This window comes from Marmota monax, unplaced genomic scaffold (genome assembly GCF_021218885.2).
Source record: "Marmota monax isolate L192 unplaced genomic scaffold, Marmota_monax_Labrador192_F-V1.1 WCK01_AAM20220418_F8-fsc00088, whole genome shotgun sequence".
NCBI classification, from domain to species: Eukaryota; Metazoa; Chordata; class Mammalia; order Rodentia; family Sciuridae; genus Marmota; species Marmota monax.
In genome coordinates, this window is record NW_026694492.1 from 416,484 (window position 1) to 436,653 (window position 20,170).

The window sequence follows — 20,170 nt, forward strand, 5'->3', positions numbered from 1 at the left end:
TATGGGACAATGTCTCATAAACATTCATATTTCTGAAAAGAAAGATGAATATAGCCTTGTGACAATTTTTTTTTTCACCAAATAAATTCTGGCACACACACACACACACACACACACACACTCACACACACACACACACACAAAACTTTTAGATTTTGGAATTATAGATAATAGTTTATGGGACTGTAGCAGATATTTTATTATTTAAGGAATTTTCCTACTGAAGTCAAGGCTAGCCCGAAATCACGTCCTCCATAAAGCTTTCTGCAGTAATTAATCCCAGTTTAAGAAGGGATCACTTTTAAAAAATATATATATATATATTTTTTTTAGTTGTAGATGGACCTTTATTTTATTTATTTGTTTTTATGTGGTGCTGAGGATTGAACCCAGTGCCTCACAAATTCTAGGCAAATGCTCTACCACTGAGCTACAGCCCCAGCCCTGGGATCACTTCTTTTAAATTACTATAGCACTTTGAGCTTACTGCTCACATACTGCCCTAAAAACATCTTTTTATAATAAAATGTCTATTTAAACCCAGAAGTAGAAACTATAGTATAATAAAACCCCATAAAGACATCCCCAGCCTTAACAATCTTATTTCTTCTATCCCCACTTCTTCCCTAGAGTGAATGCATGACATAATGCATACTTCACCTGCAAATATTTAATAACACACTGCTTTTTATTTTATTTCCATGAATAAATGCTTTGTCTCCATATTATGACATAAACTCCTCCTTGGTGGGCAAGTACTTCATCCTTTTTTATTCCTATTTCCAATTAGCTCTTCTCAGCAGGAAATTTTACACATGAAAGAATTAATTATGCCCCTAGGATTGCTTGATCAATACAAAGCACCAGGCAGTGGTTCTTCTTCTTTTATTCCCTGTAAAATTTTTTAATTGGTTCTTTTTAGTTATACATAACATTAGGGTTCATTTTGACATAATTATAAAACCATGGAATATAATTTGCTCAAATTCAGTCCTTAGTACTTCCCCTTTTCCTTCCCCTCCTCCTGTTCCCTTCTCTTGACTCTGCTATTTACTTTTGTTGTTGTTGTTTTAGTTAGCCTCTTGTGGATATACATGATGGTAAGACTCACTGTGAAATGCTCATACATGTACATAGGAATGTTAGGTCAGATTCATTCCACTGTTCTTCTCCCTTCCCCTTCATCTAGTCTACCCATATTTTCTCGATATTAATGGAATTTCCCTCCTTTCTACCCTGCCCCCTACACATTATTTTGGACTAGCTTTTGCATTTGACCTTTGGCTTTCTGAGTCTGGCTTATTTCACTTAGCATGATAATCTCCAGTTCCATCCATTTAGGAGCAAATGCCATAATTTCATTCTTCTTTATGGATGAGTAATACTCCATTTTAAGGACAGTGGTTCAACCAGGCACAGTGGCAAATGCCTGCAATCCTAGCAACTTGGGGTGGGGGGGCTAAAACTGGAGGATTGCAAGTTTGAGGCCAGTCTCAGGAAACTAGCAAAGCCCTAAGCTACTTAGAAAGACCCTGATTCAAAACAAAAAATAAAAGGAGATGGGGATGTGGCTCAGTGGTTAAGCACCACTAGGTTCAATCCCGAGTACCAAAAAAAAAAAAGGCTGTTAAACTTAAGCTTATAGCTTGTATCTCAATCGCCTGGAGAACTTGTTAAAACAAAACTCTTTGTAGTAGAGTGGGTAGGCACAAGGCCCTGGGTTCTGTCCCCAGCACAGCAAAGAACAAAGATTTGTTGGGTCTCAGCCTTAAGTTTCTGATTTAGTGGTGGTGAAGTGGCACCCCCCTTTCTCCACAGAAAAGCCCTCTTCACCATAGCTGATTTTAGGACTGTCAGCAAAAGAGTCCATTGTAGATGAACTTCCTATCTTCATGTCACCCTGTTTACTTGGCCACTGGCTGAGAAGATACCAGCACTCCAGGTGCTGGACACCCCCTTACTAGTTTTTCACAAACGTATCCAGTACAATACTTTGAAGAAATGTGCAAACAAGGCCTCTGGCCTTGAGCTGGGCTTCACAGAGATGTCTACATTTTTAAGATAAGTTACAATTGGGCTCCGTGGTAAGAGCTGGCAGGGGAGGAAAGAAAGGGGAGATGAAGCTCCCCCCTTCTCAGGTGTTGTCCTTGAAGGGTTAACTTGCCCAAAACAGTGAAAGAAAAACCTGCTTTTATGTGAACTTCTGCAGACTGTGAACTTCTGAGCCCCTCCCCTTACATGCTGGGTATAAAACTCTGAAACTTCCTGAACTCGGGGTTCAGGGGATTGATTGATTATAGCAAAGGCTGTACCCTCTGAACCTGGCTGCAGCCAAATAAAACTGTTTCCTGCTATCTTCGGTGCCTTGCCTCCTTTGTCCCTACAACAGTGGTGTGTGGGTTAGAAATTGCATCTCTAGAGGCTGGGGCTATAGCTCAGTGGTGGAGCACTTGCCTCACATGTATGAGGCACTGGGTTTGATCCTCAGCACCACATAAAAATAAGTAAATCAATAAAATAAAGGTATTATGTCCATCTACAACTAAAAATATATTTTTTAAAAAAAGAATTTGCACCTCTAACAAGTTTCCTGGTGATGATGATGATGATCTCTAACTTCCTGCAGTTGATATTGACAGTGATTATCCTGCCCAAATAAACCAAATGTTCTTGTGATATAATCAAGCACTAATTGTGAGAACTTGAGAAGAATACAAGAAGAAATAATTTTTATAAATTCCTACTCTCATGGAATTTATAATATACTTTATTAGAAGTATATAAAATAGCCAGGTGTGGTGGCACACCCTTACAATCAGCTACTCAGGAGACTAAGGTAGAAGGATTGCAATTACCAGGCCAGCCTCAGCTACAGAGCAAGACTCTGTCTCAAAATTAAAAAGAGCTGGGGATGTAGCTCAGTAGTAGAACAACCTTGGCTTCAATCCCTAGTACTATAATATATATATATATATAAAAATAAATAAAAAAGAAGACTCTTATTGGTATAGGATAGATAACAATTTTTGGAAAGTTCTCCATTGATTCCAGTGTGCATTTACATACTTTTATACATACCACAGGCCACTGAAGAGGTGGGTTTAGAATTTATCCTTGAGTCATAAAGGGGGTTTTAACTGACAGCTTACAATGATGGGGATGGGGTTCCCAGGCAGAGAAGGCAAGGAGGGAGGGGGTGGGCCTGACATAGTGCTCCACAGGTTTTTTCTTATCTTTAAAAGACATTGAACTGTACACAAAAAATATTGTGTATCACTTATTTATCGGTGGTACCCTTGTACAAATCAACCTCTAAGTCCTCAATTTTTCCACATTTAAAATGGGATAATAATTATACTTACCTCATAATGTTAAGATAATTAAATTATTTTAATATATACAGGAGGGGCCTTAGAATAATGCTTAGCAAATATTAACTGCTTAATGAATGGTTATTAATATTTACTGAACTTCATCTACATTCCAGGCAGGGAGCCTGAATGAGAATTCTTTGTTTGCATTTCATCCTTCTAACTTTACAAAACTCTTGCACATTTTCACCTCATCTCCTTTCAATGCTTTTTGAGATAGGTAGCAAAAATTTAATCCTGCCCACTGACAGGAGAAAAAGATGCCCAGTGCCTTACTAAAAGAATGTGTGTGGGGGGGAAATGTGTGAGAGCTGGGCATGGTGGCACAGGCTTGTAATCCCAGCAGCTCAGGAGGCTGAGGCAGGAGGATTGTGAGTACAAAGCCAGCCTCAGCAACAGAGAGGTGCTAAGCAACTCAGTGAGACGCCCGTCTCTAAATAAAATACAAAATGGGGCTGTGATGTGGCTCAAGTGGTCAAGTACCTCTGAGTTCAATCCATAGTACCAAAAAAAAAAAAAAAAGTGTGAAAGAGAGCTCTAGAATTCAAGTATTCCAAATGTCCAAAGTATACTCAAAGTATACTGTTTACTTCAACATAAACAAGTAAACAATAAAAAAAAATTGATGAAAAATTGAGGCATTTGTCCAGAATATTTGCAGCCCCAGCCCACATTCAAACTCATGGATTATCCATAAATGGGTTATCTCCATTCTCCTTCAGTTGAGCCTTATTTCTGGTCAAGGATTGTCAGGATCTATCTCCACTCATTGGAAGACCTGTCTTTTTCACTCCCTCAGGGAACGTTCAGGATGTGACTGAGTCCTGGTCAGCCTTGGACCCTACTCCTATGTTACTTTTTTTTTTTTTTTTTTGGTACTGGGGATTGAATCCAGGGGCGCTTAACCACTGAGCCACATCCCCAGACCTCTTTATTTTTTATTTTGAGACAATGTCTCACTAAAGCTGGGGCTGGCTTGGAACTCACGATCCTCCTGCCTCAGCCTCCAGAGCCACTGGGATTATAGGCATGCACCACTGTGCCAGGCCCTACTTATTTATTTCCTATTTTGAAAAATAAGCCTCTGTTGGGATAAACTATTTCTAATAGGGTTTTTTATTGTCTGTGCCTAAAAATCATTTCTAACAGTTACTGTTAAAATGTACAAGTCTTGTTCCTATCATAATAACTTAATTTATACTTCTTTCTTTAGCTTATAACTCCTATTAGGTCAAACTGCCGATGTCAGATCTAGTAGTAGCAATGATGATAATAATAATAGTACTTTGGTTCTGTGTGCTCTTGGCCTAATTTATTAGACATAAGATCTTTAAAATCATTTTTAAGAATTCCTAGACTTAAAAAATATCTACACACTTGCATTATTTCTATTGATTCCCTTTGGCCTCTTAAATATTAACCAATGAGACATCTTAGTGTCTCACTATAACAGCATCACTGAAAGATGAAATAACTCAGTTCCAGCAATACTGAACTGGTAAAGGCTAAATAATAAATTCAAAATAGTTCAGGATTTTTCAGTTTAAGATGATTATTGTTTCAAGTATGTGACTCACTTTCCACGCATCTGTTTTCAATCATTAATTAAAAGCATGATCAGTGGTAGGGACCATTTTACTTTAAAGGATGTAGAGGATATACTTTAAAGACCTTTTAAAGGATATAATTCCTGGGAGTTTAATTTTAGTGTAATTCTTGTCTATTGAAACTAGCAGAGGGGGTTTTAGGTGTCATGTTATCACTAAAGATTACTCATATCTTCCAATTACATGTCTTTTCCCATCCTTTCCTTGTTTAGATCCCTAACATAAATAATATGTCACCAAGTACTTGTTACACAAAGGAATATGTTAGGTTGCTATATTAATTTTTCAAGTACACATGTGTATGCATTGGAAGAGAGAGACTCAAGTTCTTCCACATTGCTAAAATCCTTAGAGTGCAGGACTTCCATGTTCTTGCTTGTCATCATGTGGCCCAGTGATGGATGCCATGCCTCCAAACATTTCTGGCAAAAAGAACTGGAATGGAGGGAAAAAAGAGAAGAAAGGAAAAGAAAACAAAGGCACATGCGAGTCTTTAAGCCTTTCCAGAAGCTCCACCCAGCTGCTTCCCTTGTGGTTCTAACATGGTCCTCTTAGACCAGCAGTGTCCAACAGAAATAAAATATGAGCCACAAATAGGAGCTACATATTTCTTCCTTCCTACTTTCCCTTCCTTTCTCTTTCTTATGCTAGGGATCAATCCCAGGCATTGTTCATGCTAGATATACACTCTACTACTGAGCTGTACTCCCCAGCCACCCCAAAATGTAATTTTAAATGTTCTGCGGCACAAAGAAAGAAAAAAGGGGATATAGATAAGTAGCGAAATGCTTGCCTAGCATGTGTGAGGCCCTGGATTCAACCCCCAGTACTTAAAAAAGTGAACAGAGATAAAATTAATTTTAATGTATGTCACTTAACACAGAATATCCAAATTATTGCTTTGACATGTGATCAATGTTCTTGATATATTTTACAGTTTTTTAATTACTTCAAATACAGGATGTATCTCCCTTTAAAACTAGCCACCTTTCAAGTGTTCCATAGCCCTACCACCATATTGGATAAGAAGCCTGCGATACTATGATATAACAAGAAACATCTACTTGGTCTCTGCCCTGGTTCCTGAGACAGAACTCCTAAAATCTTTGCAGATTGGGCACTATGATTATCTTCTGTACTAACATTTGGTCTCTATCCCCAGCTCATGATGCAGAGTTCATGACTTTTGTAACTGTGAGTGATAACATCGATATGGAGTTATTAAATCTCTGGGAATTTTTGGGGTGATAAGAGAATTTTTGCTCTAATGAGGGAACACTCGGTGGGTTCCAAGATAGCCTCAGGACCAAGGAGGCTGGTTCTAGGAAAACCAACCATGTGATTAGAATTAGAACTTTCAGACCTACCATTGACCTCCAGTTGAAGGTTAAATCGATCATCAGCAGTCAAAGATGAAATCTATCATGCTTATGTAACGTAACCTCCATAAACCCTAGAGGACAGGGTTTGAGAATTTCCTGATTGCTGAAAGTGCAGAGGTGCCTGGAGGGTGGCATGGCCAGAGAGGACAAGGAGTCTCCACATCCCTTCTCATATACCTTGCCCCATGCATGTTTTCCATCCGGTTGTTCATCAACATACTTAGTAACATCCTTTATAACATACTGATGAGGGTGTATGTAGTAGCAGAAAAAGCCTGTTTTTCTAATAATGAATTAGTAGTATGTTTTTTCACAAGAAGCCTTTGACCAATCACTGGAAGTGTCTAAAGAGAAAAAAAAAAAAAATAAGTGGATTGTAGTCGACCAGCCAAACAGGTATCTGCCTCCTTGACATTAGCAGACATTTCATTTAATAAGGATGAACTGACCTCAATTAAACCAAAATAAGTCCCACCCATGATAGCTCTCTACAACCCTTTCTCTTGGAATTATTCTAGCATAGGACAAAATTTCAAAGAAAAAAGAATATATTTATTCCTTATGCCTTGCCTCTTATTTCTCTATTGATGAAGCATCTGCAAAGGCAGTTGAAGTTTTGAAGTTTCCTTCATTCAGCTTGCTGCATCTTGAAAATTTCTGGCTAGCAGGGTTATTTTAGGTCACGCTTATTTATAGCCCTTTTTTTTTTTTTTTTTACTGCGGTGGTTACTATAGGAGCCATACCTATCATTTGTAATCTAACTACAGTGTTCTCTCACCTGCCCCACCCTTCAAAGTTCAGAGTGGCACGGTTGCTCCAGAATTTACATAATTGTCAGACTTTGGAAGGGAATGATTCGTTTTTCTCTGGTACTCCTCAATTTTCTCCATCCTACATTTCCATCTCTTTTAATTTGCTTATTCCATATGCCTTGCATCTTATTTCTTAAATTGTCATTACCATTTTAAGAGTATAAAACTTCGAATACTGTAAGGAATTTCTGGTGGCAACATTTCTGAATTAAGAATGAATAAACATCCTCCTAAACCCGAACCGTGGGTGTGTTCAGATGTGGGAAGGCGTGGTTCTTGCCTCTTTCAAGGACATGAAAATTTCGCGCACCGGCGCTTTCCCGAGAACACTGAATATCTATTTATGGTTATGTGGTGGTAGGGATGATTAGTAAATCCCCTGCGGATCCATAACTGTGTCACCAGCGGTGAAGAGTGGCACAGAATTTTGAGGAAGAGCCAGTCTTACACACCCTGATAAAAACAGCTCCGAAACACAGAGTTCCTCAAGTGCGAGAGCCTAGTGTTTCTTGGGCACTCCCCCTTCTCCCTTTCCATTTTTCTGCCCTGTATCCAGCTCCATCGTCTCCTATCCTCTACGGATCGTGCAGGAGGGACCCACACCTCAGCTTCCTCTCTTCTCCGGGGACTCCAAGACTGGTACCCGCAGATAACCCCGCCCGCGCCTGCGCAGAGCCTCTTCTCGCGCGAACGTTCGGCCCCGACCCCCCACACTCCGGTAGACCCCAGGAGGGACCGGCGTGGGCCGCCGTTAATCTACCTCAGCTCTTTCACGGAGGCGCACCTCCGAGTTCCTCCTACTCTGCGGGGTCCTTCTCCCGTCCTCGGGATCGCCACCACACAAGCGTGCGTGGCCTCTGAACAGTTAACCTCGTGGATTCGGGCTGAAGAAGGTGCTGCTCGCGGAACCGGAGCGCCCGGCGGCGAGGCCTCTAGGCGGAGCCCCGCCCCGCGGCCGGCTCCTTGCCTCCCATTGGTCCGAGCTCCCGTCCGTCCGCCCATGGGCCGGCGCCGCTTTCCTGGCTACCTCGGAACGTGGGGCCGCCCAGGCCAGTGCAAGCAAGAGGTGGTGCAGGCTTCAGAAACTCGGAGCTGAGAAGGGCCGGGCGGCGCCGGGGCTGAGCATCGCGGAGCGAGCTGCAGGGCCGCGGCCTCTCCGTCCGAAGCACCACCTGTCGCTGGGTGAAACGTCTGGTAAGGCATGGTACGGTACGCAGTTGAGGGCGGCCTGGCGCTGCGGGGCTGGGCGGGGAGCGGGCGCCGGCCTTCTCGGGACCGGCCCGGGAAGCCGAGCGCGGCCTCCACGCGTGCGGCCCGCGTCTGGCCGATGCGCGCCGGGATGAAGGTAAGCGGCCGGCGCAGCCCGAGCTGAGGATGTGGGGCTGGTCGGATCCGGCGCACGCTTTTGGGGCATGTTTTCCCGGTTTCCACGCTCGCTGGTGCCGGGGTTTCCACCCCACCCCCGGGGGTCGGGCATCTTTTCTTTTCCTCCTCTGGAGCCGGTCAAGACCGATTTTTGTGGCTGGAAACCCCTTAGACAGAATATTTTTCTCAGCCGGGAGGAGGGAGTGGCAGTGTTTGTGTTCCTCATTTAAAGAGAGTTGCTGCAGACTAGAAAGTTCTAAGATCCGAGTGGTTCCGGAGTGGTTCAGTCCATTCATTTGAAATAGCATCTGTGCACCAGGGTTGGCAGGTGTTTCTTTAACGCTCGCGACAACCAGCTCTGCCTGTGGTGTTGCATTTGTGACCTTAGATTTGACTTTATTTATTTATTTATTTATTTATTGGTTCTGAAGATTAGTCTAGAAAGTTAACGTGGCTTGTGAAAGGCGAGATCAAAATAACCTCGACCGAAGTGCTTCTTTAAGAAACGTTTTGTCATCTCATACCTGTGGATTTGTCTTCCTGAGGCTTGTGGCAATCACTTCTAAGCAAAGCAGTTAATGGCATTGTTATTTCTTTTAATGTTGTAATTGGGATAACAGTAGAAGCTCTGTTGTTCCTGATGGGCGGGGCACTCCTCTCAGTAGATTATCTCAGAATAACCCTTTGGGGTTGGTACTGTTATTATCTTCCCAGTATACAAACGAAGAAGCCGAGGCTTAGTTAGGAACGTTAAGTTAAAAACCTGGATTCAAACTCAAGCAGTCTAACTTCATAGTTCCACTCTCCCCTCTTAACGTGTGTGTTCCCTTAACGACTTGTACCTGTTGTTGAACTAATTGCAAAGTAATGTCATAAATATTCAGCTTTAGTTTCAAAATATTCTGGAAGTCAGAGAAGTCGTTTTCCCAAAACAAATAGATGTATCTTTTGTGTGAGTATATAACTAGTTGATTATATATTGTTATGTTACACAGCTTGCAGAAATACAGAACAAAGGTTTAATTGTCTTTTTTTAATATTTATTTTTAGCTGTAGTCGGACACATTATTTATTTTTATGTGGGGCTGAGGATCGAACCCAGGGCAAGCGCATGCTAAGTGAATGCTCTAGGGCTGAGCCACAAGCCCAGCCCTCATTGTCTTTTTTTTTTTTTTTTAATTTTTTATTGTTGGCCGTTCAAAACATTACATAGTTCTTGATATATCATATTTCACAATTTGATTCAAGTGGGTTATGAGCTCCCATTTTTACCCCATATACCTCATTGTCTTTTAAATTGGACTTTTAATCAACTTTTGGCCTGATTTGTAACTTGTACCTGACTCTTAACGATAGTTAAAAAGCCTTGAAAATTCTATATAGAGGCCAGAAGTGCTTTATCATATAACCTTTATCAGGCATTAATAGAAAATGTTGGGTAATGCTTTTGTAGACGTTCTTCATTCTCTTGAGAGTAACATACTCATGCTTAATAGTTGTTACTGAAAAAGAGCTGCTTGTGGGTTTCACCCTTCTAAGGTGTTTCTGTATGTTTCTGTTTTTTAATGAAAATACATGTGAGAATTATAAAGGAAAAACTTATTTACCATTTTAGGGTTGGGTTTTGTTGTTTTTGGTTTTGGTAAGTTAAACGCTATTATAATGCTGTTTGTGTCTAATTTGCATTTAATTTCACATAAAGAGGCTATTCTAATCCATATTAAAGTTTACATAAGTTAAACTAAAATTTTAATATGTTGGTGAATTTATTAAAGGTTAGTTAGTTTGTTTGAAAGTCTTTTGCTTTATGGCTGCATGTTATACTTAGTTTGGTGAACATGATACAGATTTCAGAAGTAATGAATCAACTCCATAGAGATGTTTGATTTGCCTGGATCTGTTGCCAAATTCTCATTCTTGATCTGGAGATTTAAATTGAAGAAATGCTTTAAATGAATGTTAGTCATGATTATCTTCACAGCCTCTTAGTATGGATTTCATCTTTAGAAGATGTTGATGGAGAAACTAGCAGGCATTTAGAAAGCAACTTATGACCACCTTGAATGACTGATAATCAATGCACTCATCAAAGCACTCAGAGCACTGTGATAAGTATCTTAAATGGATTATCTAATTGACTTCTTAAAACAGCCTTATTTAATAGCTTTTCTTGTTCATCCCCATTTGAGTAATGAAAGAATTGCAACTCAGGGAGGTTGTAGCTTAACTCAGAATCGCCAGTGTAGCAAATGGCAAAGCCAGTATTTGAAGTTCAGACAGGTTGACTCTGGAGCTTGCTCTTTGACCACTCTTGCTAGACAACCTAGGTATATGTTTTAGTGAATAAACCTTCAAGTCAATCAAGCTCAACAATTATGACAATTAAGATTATAAAGCTCTAAGTTTTTGATGCTTTATATATCTATTATCATTACTATACACAATTCTGCAAAACAGAGTTCCCTTTCCCTGTTTTATTGATGAGAAAAAAATGAGACTTCTTAGTGGTTCCCAGATTGGACTTTATAGACAAGTTTTTTAAAAATATATTTATGGGGGTGGGAAATTTGGGACCAGAGGTAAGACTGCCAGTTTTTAATTCTGTCAAGAGTAAGGACCTTCTTAAAAACTACTGCAATCTACTGTCCCCATCCTTTCCTAAAAGAGAATATTTTTACCATCCAAAAGGTAGAAAGGTCATAATTATGACATAAAAACAAAAAAATAGTTTAGTATTATGAATATATTACATTGTCTTAGATTCTTATTTGGTTACAGACCAGTGAAAATGTCTTCCATACTAACACCAGATCATTTGGGAACACAGGTGACAACAGATTCTTAATTGATAATTAGCCAAAACCTCTCTTTAGTGAACAGTGTCTAGTATTTTGGTCTCTCCCAGGTCTTAACCAACTCTTTTCTGCCTCCTGGGTAAAGGCCTGGGGAGGGTGACTTCCAGCAGCCAATGACGTAACAGTTTTAGTCCCAGTCCAGGTTGTAAACACCATGGAGAGGGAGTTCCATTGCCTCCCAGTTCAAGAACCCCCTTCTTTATCAAAATTTACTTTTGGAAAGGACCAGGTATGGTTGAATGACACGGACACACCAGGGGAAAAATGAGGTATGTCCTAATGGTATCCAAGAAACTGTGGAGTAAGTAGCTTGATTTAGCATGTTTATTTAAAGTTGGAATCTCAACCATCTTTTGTTTCCTGGTTTTCTTTTCTTTCTCACCCCTCCCCTCTACTGGATATTGAATCCAGGGCCCTTTACCACGAAACTACATCCCCAGCCTTCTGCCCACCCCCCCCCCTTTTTTTTTTTAAAGGAGAGAGAAAGAGAGGATCTTTTAGGTAGATGGACACAGCACAATGCCTTTATTTTTATGTGGTGCTGAGAATCAAACCTGGGTCCCGCCCGTGCTAGGCAAGTGCTCTACCGCTGAGCCACAATCCCAGCCCTGCCCACCCCCTTTTTTATTTTTTATTTTGAGACAGATTCTGGTTAAATTGCTGAGGCTGTCCTTCAATTTGGATTCTCCTGCCTCAGCTTCCCACTGGGATTATTGGTATGTGTGCCACCACACCCAGGCTTGTTTCTTGTTTTTACTTCTTTTATTCTTCTGTCCTACTATAAAACAAGGAGTTAGGTGTGGTTTTCCTCATTTTATGTGTCTCCAGCTGATAATAACTCCACCTGTCAGTTTCTCTTTGTAACTGTCTTGCATTCTAATTTTGGCAAAGATTGGGTATTTTTCTTATTATTTATTTATTTTCTTATTCATGCCTGTTGTTTTAAAAACACCATTAAACCAGGTGCCGTGGTGCACACCTGTAATCCCAGTGGCTCAGGAGGCTGAAGCCGAAGGATCGCTAGTTCAAAGCCAACCTCAGCAATAGTGAGGTGCTAAGCAACTCAGTGAGACCCTGTCTATAAATAAAATACAAAATAGGGCTGGGGATGTGGCTCAGTGGTCGAGTGCCCCTGAGTTCAAGCCCTGATACCAAAAAAACACAAAAAACACTATTAAATTTTATTTTATATTTTATTTTACTTGAGTAATTTAATGATAGAGCATTTTTATAAATTATAATACTCTTTTACATATATTTTATTATTTGATCATCACAGTTATCTGTGACAGGTGATGTAACCTTTATTATACAGGCTGAATTCAGTATTTGATAGAAGCAAAATTAGAGCTGAAAATATGAGACTTCATATTTTAAATGTTGGTCTTAATTAAGTTAACTGCTGATTGCAAAAGATATTTTTTTCAGATTGCCTTTGATTTAAAATAAAATGTATCCATACTACCTTTAAATTTGCCTACCTCACCAGTATATTATAATATTTGGGTACCAAAGTTTTTATTATGGTAAGTAATGATGTTACCCCTGAAAGAACCACGTACACATGTGATCAAGTTGTCCTTCAAGACTCTTTTTTTTTTTTAAATAACAATGCCAAAATTTAGGTTTTCTCCTCCTTTCACCTGGGTGCCCTCTTTTAATACTATTGTAGTGGAGGGGAAGCTACCTGGTGCATATTTCTCTGCTGCTGTTGCTGTAATTAATATTACTAATAATATTATATTGTTTGGCTAATTTTGTAAAGGATTACAGAAACTTGGCGTATACAGAATCTAGAGTCAGTGGTTAGTGCTTTCTGCAGTATGTTAATGAATGTAAAGTGGCATGGACCTTCTAAACAATATAATCCTAAAAGATATGAAGTCAGATTTGAATCATTTTATACTTAAAAGTAGACTTCAAGAACTTGCTAATTAAAGAAACTGAGTAAATAATCTCTTATAAAGCAGATTCTCTTAAAATTAAAATCAATGAAGTTTCTCAAAGCAGGCTCCTGTTTATTCTTCTGCAGTGTACATTTTTAATAGATACCTAATTATTGAGGTAGTGGAGATAATTCATAGGTACATAGAAGTTATTAAAAAAAAAAAAAAAGAAAGAAAAAACTTGGGGAAAGCCTGTAGTTTTAACCACTGAGCCACATCCCCGGCCCTTTTTATTTTTTATTTTGAGGCAGGGTCTTGCTAAGTTGCTTAAAGCCTTGCTTAGTTGCTGAGGCTGGTTTTGAACTTGCTATGCTTCGCAGCCTCCTGAGTCTCTAGGATCACAGGCATGTGCCACTGCTCTGGGCTTTTTTTTCTTTCTTTCTTTCTTTTATTTATTTATTTTTTAATTCATAAAGGAGAGCTATAGATACCAGTAGAACATTAAGAGAGTAGTACGTGTGGTGATTTGATAAATTTCTATCAAATGTAAGTTTCATAATAGCTAGAAAGACATGGACTGCTGTAGCTTTAAGTAGAAATATGTGAGCAGTACTAACTTTTGATCTCATTCTGGCCCTGTTATGTGGTAGGGGCACAATAGATGACTAAGTAATTATAACATATGTTCAAAGTGATGACTGTATCAACTTCAACTTTAAGGTGGTCGATTAGTCACATGTTGGAATTTCCCTTTCTTACTCTAGAAACACAGTAATGGTAACTGAAATAGAAACAGAGCCAGGTTTGAAAGCAAGAAAGGGAAATTTGCACATGCAGAAATGAAGATACAACCTCTGGCAGTGAGCTGGAGTGGTAGAGAAGTGTCCCGTGGGTAGACAGGGAACAATAAATACTAGGAAGGGTCTGAAGTAGTAATATTGCTCACCAGGAGATGGAAACTGATTTCCCAAGTCTGTATGACATTGGGATCCCAAATTAATGGTACTTCATAAAAAAGCACTGCCCTCTTGGTGGAGTGGCAGGGGGTCACTGGGAAATCTGTATCTTCCCTGGCATGGAGGTGAGAGTTGTGCCACTCACTCCACACCAAAAACAGAATCCTAAATCTTTTACTCATTTGAATTTGGGTTTGGAATTCTTCACCTGAGGTGTGTTACTATTTAGTACAGAAACTAATTTAGAAACTGGATTTAGCCTGTAAACCCTCTGGATTTTATAAAGGCAAACTTAAAACTGTCTCCAAATGTTGCTTTCTACAGCACACAACATGTAGGGAGTGCTGTCAAAGATTGCTGTTTTCAAAATAATGAGCTTATAGATAGATATCTAGGCACTAAAGACTTTAGAATACTAATCTTGGGAAGGTCTTGGAAAGGTCTTCAGAACAAATATTTAATGAAACCAAGATTTTTTAAGTTATGAAACATGAACACATGTATATAGTAAAAGATCCAAACTGAAATTTATACATAAAATAATTGAAGTGAAAAAATGGCATATCTGAAATTGATAACTAAAATGCTATGAAGTGGATAAATTGTTTATTTAGTAAATTAAATTTTGTCTTGCATCTAAGAAAGAGGAGCAGCATAACTAAAACTCAGGAGCTAAAAATGTTGGATTAAGAAAGGTAAATCAATTTAGAACCCTGGACTACTAACTACCTGAGTAAAATTGGATGTACCAATTTCTATCTTTGAGCTTAATTTTTTTTATTTAAATAAGAGTTTTAAATTAGCTGATATCTAATACTTATAATAACTTACTGTTATTCACAGAAAGTCTGTTTAAAGTATGTAAATCCACTAATTAGAATAAAACAGTTTAGCTTGGGGCTTGTGTATATAAACTATACAGGAAAAATTTTTATAGAAATAAACAAAAGACACCGGTGAAAAGGCATTAGGGCAAAATATGGGAGAGGGGAGAGCTCCCAGCATCCTAAGGGATTAGGCAACCCACCATCCTCATGAAATCTTGTGTAAGAATTTTTATAGAGCTTATTGTCCAGTAAATACACACACACACACACACACATAGAGATTATAGATATTATAGATAAATTGATATATCGTATCTTCTACTTTATGAAGGAAACTGTAAATATCAGAGTCATAATTACATATTAAAATAGTGTAGTGTTATACAAGATGTATTTGGTTTTCGCCCCTTTTCTTGACACACAGCTCCTGAGACTCTTGGAATTTCCTGATAGGAGTGTCTCTTGTCATTTATGATGAGCCCCTTTTGATTATCTCTGAATGTGTACTTCTGAGGTGACTTAGAATAAGACCCCTTGGGAGTTCCAGGATGGGGTTGGTCACTAGAAAGACCTGGTGATCGGTCTTTCAGCCCCGCTCTTGACCTCTGGGAAGGGCAGTACTGGACAATAAGCTCTTAGAGAAGATATCATGAGGTTCTTGGGTTGCCTAATACCGAAGGTGCTGGGAGCTCTCCTCTCCCCCATACCTTGTCCTGTGTGCCTCTTTATTTGGCTGTTCATCTGTATCTTTTGTATATCCTTTGTAATAAACTGGTAAATATAAGTAAAAGTTTTCTTCTGAGATCTGGGAATCGTTCTTTATCAAACCAGAAGTAAGTCGTGGGAACCCCACTGTGTGCACTGGTTTGTTAGAAGTATAGTTGACAACTTACTATTTAGAGTTGGCATCTGAAGTAAGGGCAGTCTTGTGAGACTGAACACTTAATTTGTGGCATCTGACACTATCTCCAGGTGGTGTCAGAATTGTATTGAATTGAATTATAGGACACCTAGTTGGTATCTTCTAGAGAATTGTTTAATGTGCAGAGAAAATCCCATATACACCTGGTCACAGAAGTAGGCAGTGTACAGAGTATTGGAAAAGAAACAGTAAGTACATCTTCACAGAATCTGTGTCTGAACTGTTGTGTGAGTAGAGTGAAAAAATACTTGTTTTATTTATGAATAGAAGATTTTGTTCATTAATGTTATCCATAGGCAGTAGGTCCATTAACCCCCACTCCCCAGTTTCCTGTTTCCTTAAACTTTAAAACAAGTCTAGGACAAGAAATTGGTTATAATATTTGCTTTCAAAGAAAGGGAGTGAGTAGCTGGGGGGAAGAAATACAAATTATGTCAAGTCAAAGTTTAAAGTCACATTTCACATTATCTGTCCTTTCTCTTTGTCCTTCTCTATCTTTCCAGATCTTTATACATTTATATGTAAGTTGTAAATAAATACATTTTTTAAAAAAGCATAAGTTTTTCATGCCATATATATTCTGGATTTTGCTCCTTGCGCTAAACAGTATTTTAGGGAATATTAACAGTGTCAATATCTAGAGACTTTTCTCATTTTTTTCTCAAAAGAAGTTATATTAGAATTGCATTTAATGTTTTAATTTCTGATTGGATTGACTCATAAATGGGTCTATTCGGGTTTAAAAAGCGAATTAATTTAAAATAATATTTATGAAAGCCTGTGTAGTTCTTACCCTCTTTAAATTGTTACGTGATATTCTGTGATATGGATGTTATACCTTATTTAACCTTTCATGAAGCACTGTTGATACCATTTTTTTTTTATTAATGCTAGTTTGAACATCTTCATCTAGATTTTTTTATATTCTTCTGTGAGCATTTTTCTAGCATACTCTATAATTGGAATTATTAGAATGAGGGAATTATTTTCAAAATTTATAGTCATGGCTAAATTTCCATCTAGAAGACTATGAATTTTTTTTTCTTTTACAATACTGTGGATCGAAACAAAAGGTTCTCTACTACTGAGCTCCCCGCCCCTTTTTATTTTTTTGAAACAGGGCCTTGCTAATATCCGAGGCTGGCTTGAAACTTGATCCTCCTGCCTCAGTCTCCTGAGTAGCTGGGATAACAGGTGTGTACCACTGTATCCAGCTGTATTCTTATTAAAGATTCTTGTTTTCTGTACTTTCACCAATACTGCATATTAATTTTTAAAATTTTTTTGGCAATATGGGTAAAAACTAAAATTTTGTATTTCCTTGGTTACTACTGAGGATAATCTAAATTGCTTATTGTCTGAGTTATTTATTCTTATTTCTTTGCTGGTTTTTTGTGAGTTTGTCTTTTAAATTTGTAGGGACTCTTCATTTATTCTAAATAGGATCCTTAGATATGAAGTGATACTTTCTCTTGTGCTGTCATTTATTTTTGTTTATGGTGTCTTTTTTTGTACAAATATTTTAGCTTCCCCACTTTGGATGCTGGAGATTGAACCTAGGCCCTAGTGCATACACAGTCTACCACTGAGCTACATCCCTAGCCCCAAAACTCATGTACATTTTCTTTTGGTTTTGTTTGTCTTTCTTAAAGGTTGGGAATCTTACCCTATTGCCCAGGCTGACCTCAGATTCCTGGAATCAAGGGATCCTCCTTCCTGAGCCTCTGAAGTAGCTGGAACTACAGGCATGGGCCACCATGCCCAGCTCTTGAATTATTTTTTAACAATGTATTATGAAGATTTCTCATTGCTGGCTTTTCCTTTTAGTCACTATTCTTTTGTTCTTCCCATATTCCACATTCTTTGTCATTTTCTTTAAGGCCCACAATTAATTCTTAAATTTCTTCCTTGAAGTTATGAATAATACCATCCTTCCTGTTTTGACCTAGCTACCTGTACTGTACAGTGCTTTCCAATTTCTCTTTCTTTTTCTTTTTTCTTTTTTCCTAATTTAGATCTCGCTTAGGGCCTAGCTAAGTTGCTAAGGCTGGCCTCGAATATGATCCTTCTTCCTCAGCCTCTCAGGTCCACATTTTTCAAAGAGCAGAAAACCTTTCAAATTATTCATACATTTTTTTAATTGTTTTCCCAATGTGCTTTGACTATTTAAAACTTAATTGGTTTCATGGCTTTTTAAAATGAGTGAAACATTCTTGGCAATATTAAAGAATTTCCAACACAGCTTGATATCTTCATATCAAGATCACCATCCACAGCTGCGTGTTTTGGTGACACACTAAGTCTTATGCAATGCTTTTGAAACATCAAGTACATTATACCTTATTTCTGAGGTTCATGGATGGCAGAAAACAACTTCAACATAGTTATTGAAAACTGGAATATTCAGGTACCCAGGAATAAATAATCAGTAACACTTTCAAAACAACCCTATTTTGCCGCAGTCTGGCTGGGCACAAATGCAGCAGTCTGGCTGGGCACACAATCACGAGCCACCACACAGCTTGTAGATTCAAACAGCAACTCTTTATTCCCGAACTCACACCAGCCGTCTACAATCACGTTCTGGGGAAATCCACGTTCTCTGCCCAAATCCACCTCCACTGGGCTTCTATCTCCAAAATATACTGTCTGAATCCTGTGAGAACTCAAGGGGAACTCAGGCAGCAGGATACGCCCTATTCCCAGCAGGAATAATCTTAAACCTTAAACCTGGAACCTAAACTGGGAACGCCCTAAACACTATTATCTTAAAACATGGAACACCCTAATCTGCCTTGGTCCTTGAGCAAGGTCACCTACATTCAATGTCACTGCAACATGTCAGCAACATGGGGTACGCTGGCAAGGAAATTGTCATACCTACTTGGCTAATGGCTCCCAGCACTATTTGAAGTCCATGCTGACCTCTGGACATGAATAAAGAAGAAAAAATGCTGCCACCACTGGAACCTTGCGTGTGTGTATGTGTGTGTGTGTCTCTCTCTGTCCATCTTTCTGTAAAACACAGGAGATTTTATATCTTGGCTTTCAGATCATAGGAATTTGAAGTAGGGATCAGCAAAATTTTTTGTAAAGGACCATGAGTAAATATTTAGGCTTTATGAACCATATGCATCTCTGTCATGTACATTTTTCCTTTTGCAACCTTATAAAAACGTAAAAAACATCCTTCAGTCAAGCACCATATCAAAACAGGTCACAGCTTGTTACATTTTAGAAAAGCTTACTGGTCTCTGAGTGTCAAACAGCACCATCATAAAACAGTCTTGTTTTGCCCATGAAACCATTCAGTCTTGAGACTTTAAAGTCAGTGTCTTGGCTGATGATGAAATTTAAGCTGTGGTGGGGCATTTTTCTTTCCTAGAAATAACTCATTCCTTCAACATCTGTTCCGAAGCTTCAGGAGAAACTGAGTGTTCATGGGAACTCTTGTACTGTCTGTAATGTTTTTTAAATCTAAAATTATTGGAAAATAAAAGCTTATTTTAGAAGATATCTTTTTTTGGCATTTCTTTTAGGCAAGATATATATGTGTGTGTATATATATATATATATATTTTTTTTTTTAAATGAACAAATACAGCCTAACAGTATACACATTTTGCCTTTAATGTGGACTTTTAAGCAATCCTTTGGTGGCTTTGAATTTCTGTTTATCAGAGGCTGTTCCTCTTTGCTACAAAGTTTGAAATGAAGAGTGAAGCCAAAAGGCTTTTCTCACAACATCAGTAGTTACATCGCTAAAAATTTACATCTAAAATTTAATGCCATTTCAGTCTTCACTGAGGTTTTATCATACATTTAGATCACTACTCCAGCATTTGTTAGTATACTTGAAGCTACTGTGTAAATTTCTATCTTTTAAAATTTGCTTTGAGAAATTTCAGAAAATAGATTGCAAAGATCACATTCCTTTGGCCCTTTGTACTTCAGAGTATGTATTCAGAGTAAGAATATCTTTTTTTTTTTTTTTTTTTTTTTGGCCCGGGGATTGAACCCAAGGGTGCTTAACCACAGAGCCACATCCCCAGCCCTTTATTTTATTTAGAGACAGGGTCTTGCTAAGTTGCTTTGGCCTCACAAAGTTGCTGAGGCTGTCCTTGAACTCACAATCCTCTTGCCCTAGTCTCCTGAGCCATTGGGATTACGGATGTGCACCACAGTC

The 20,170-nt window shown here is 38.7% G+C and overlaps 1 protein-coding gene across 3 annotated transcripts in view; it reads left to right on the plus strand.

The window, feature by feature from the left end:
* The first annotated feature begins 8,219 nt into the window (after nt 1-8,219).
* The window catches only part of Me2 (malic enzyme 2), a 71,263-nt gene continuing 59,312 nt past the window's right edge, over nt 8,220-20,170 (plus strand). Inside the window, exon 1 of one of the 3 annotated variants that reach the window (XM_046419466.2) lies at nt 8,220-8,367. The gene's annotated coding sequence lies outside the window, so the exon portion shown is untranslated. Of the gene's footprint in view, nt 8,378-17,083; nt 17,179-20,170 lie in introns of those variants that run through there. The other 2 variants (XM_046419467.2, XM_046419468.2) reach the window with 2 other exon arrangements.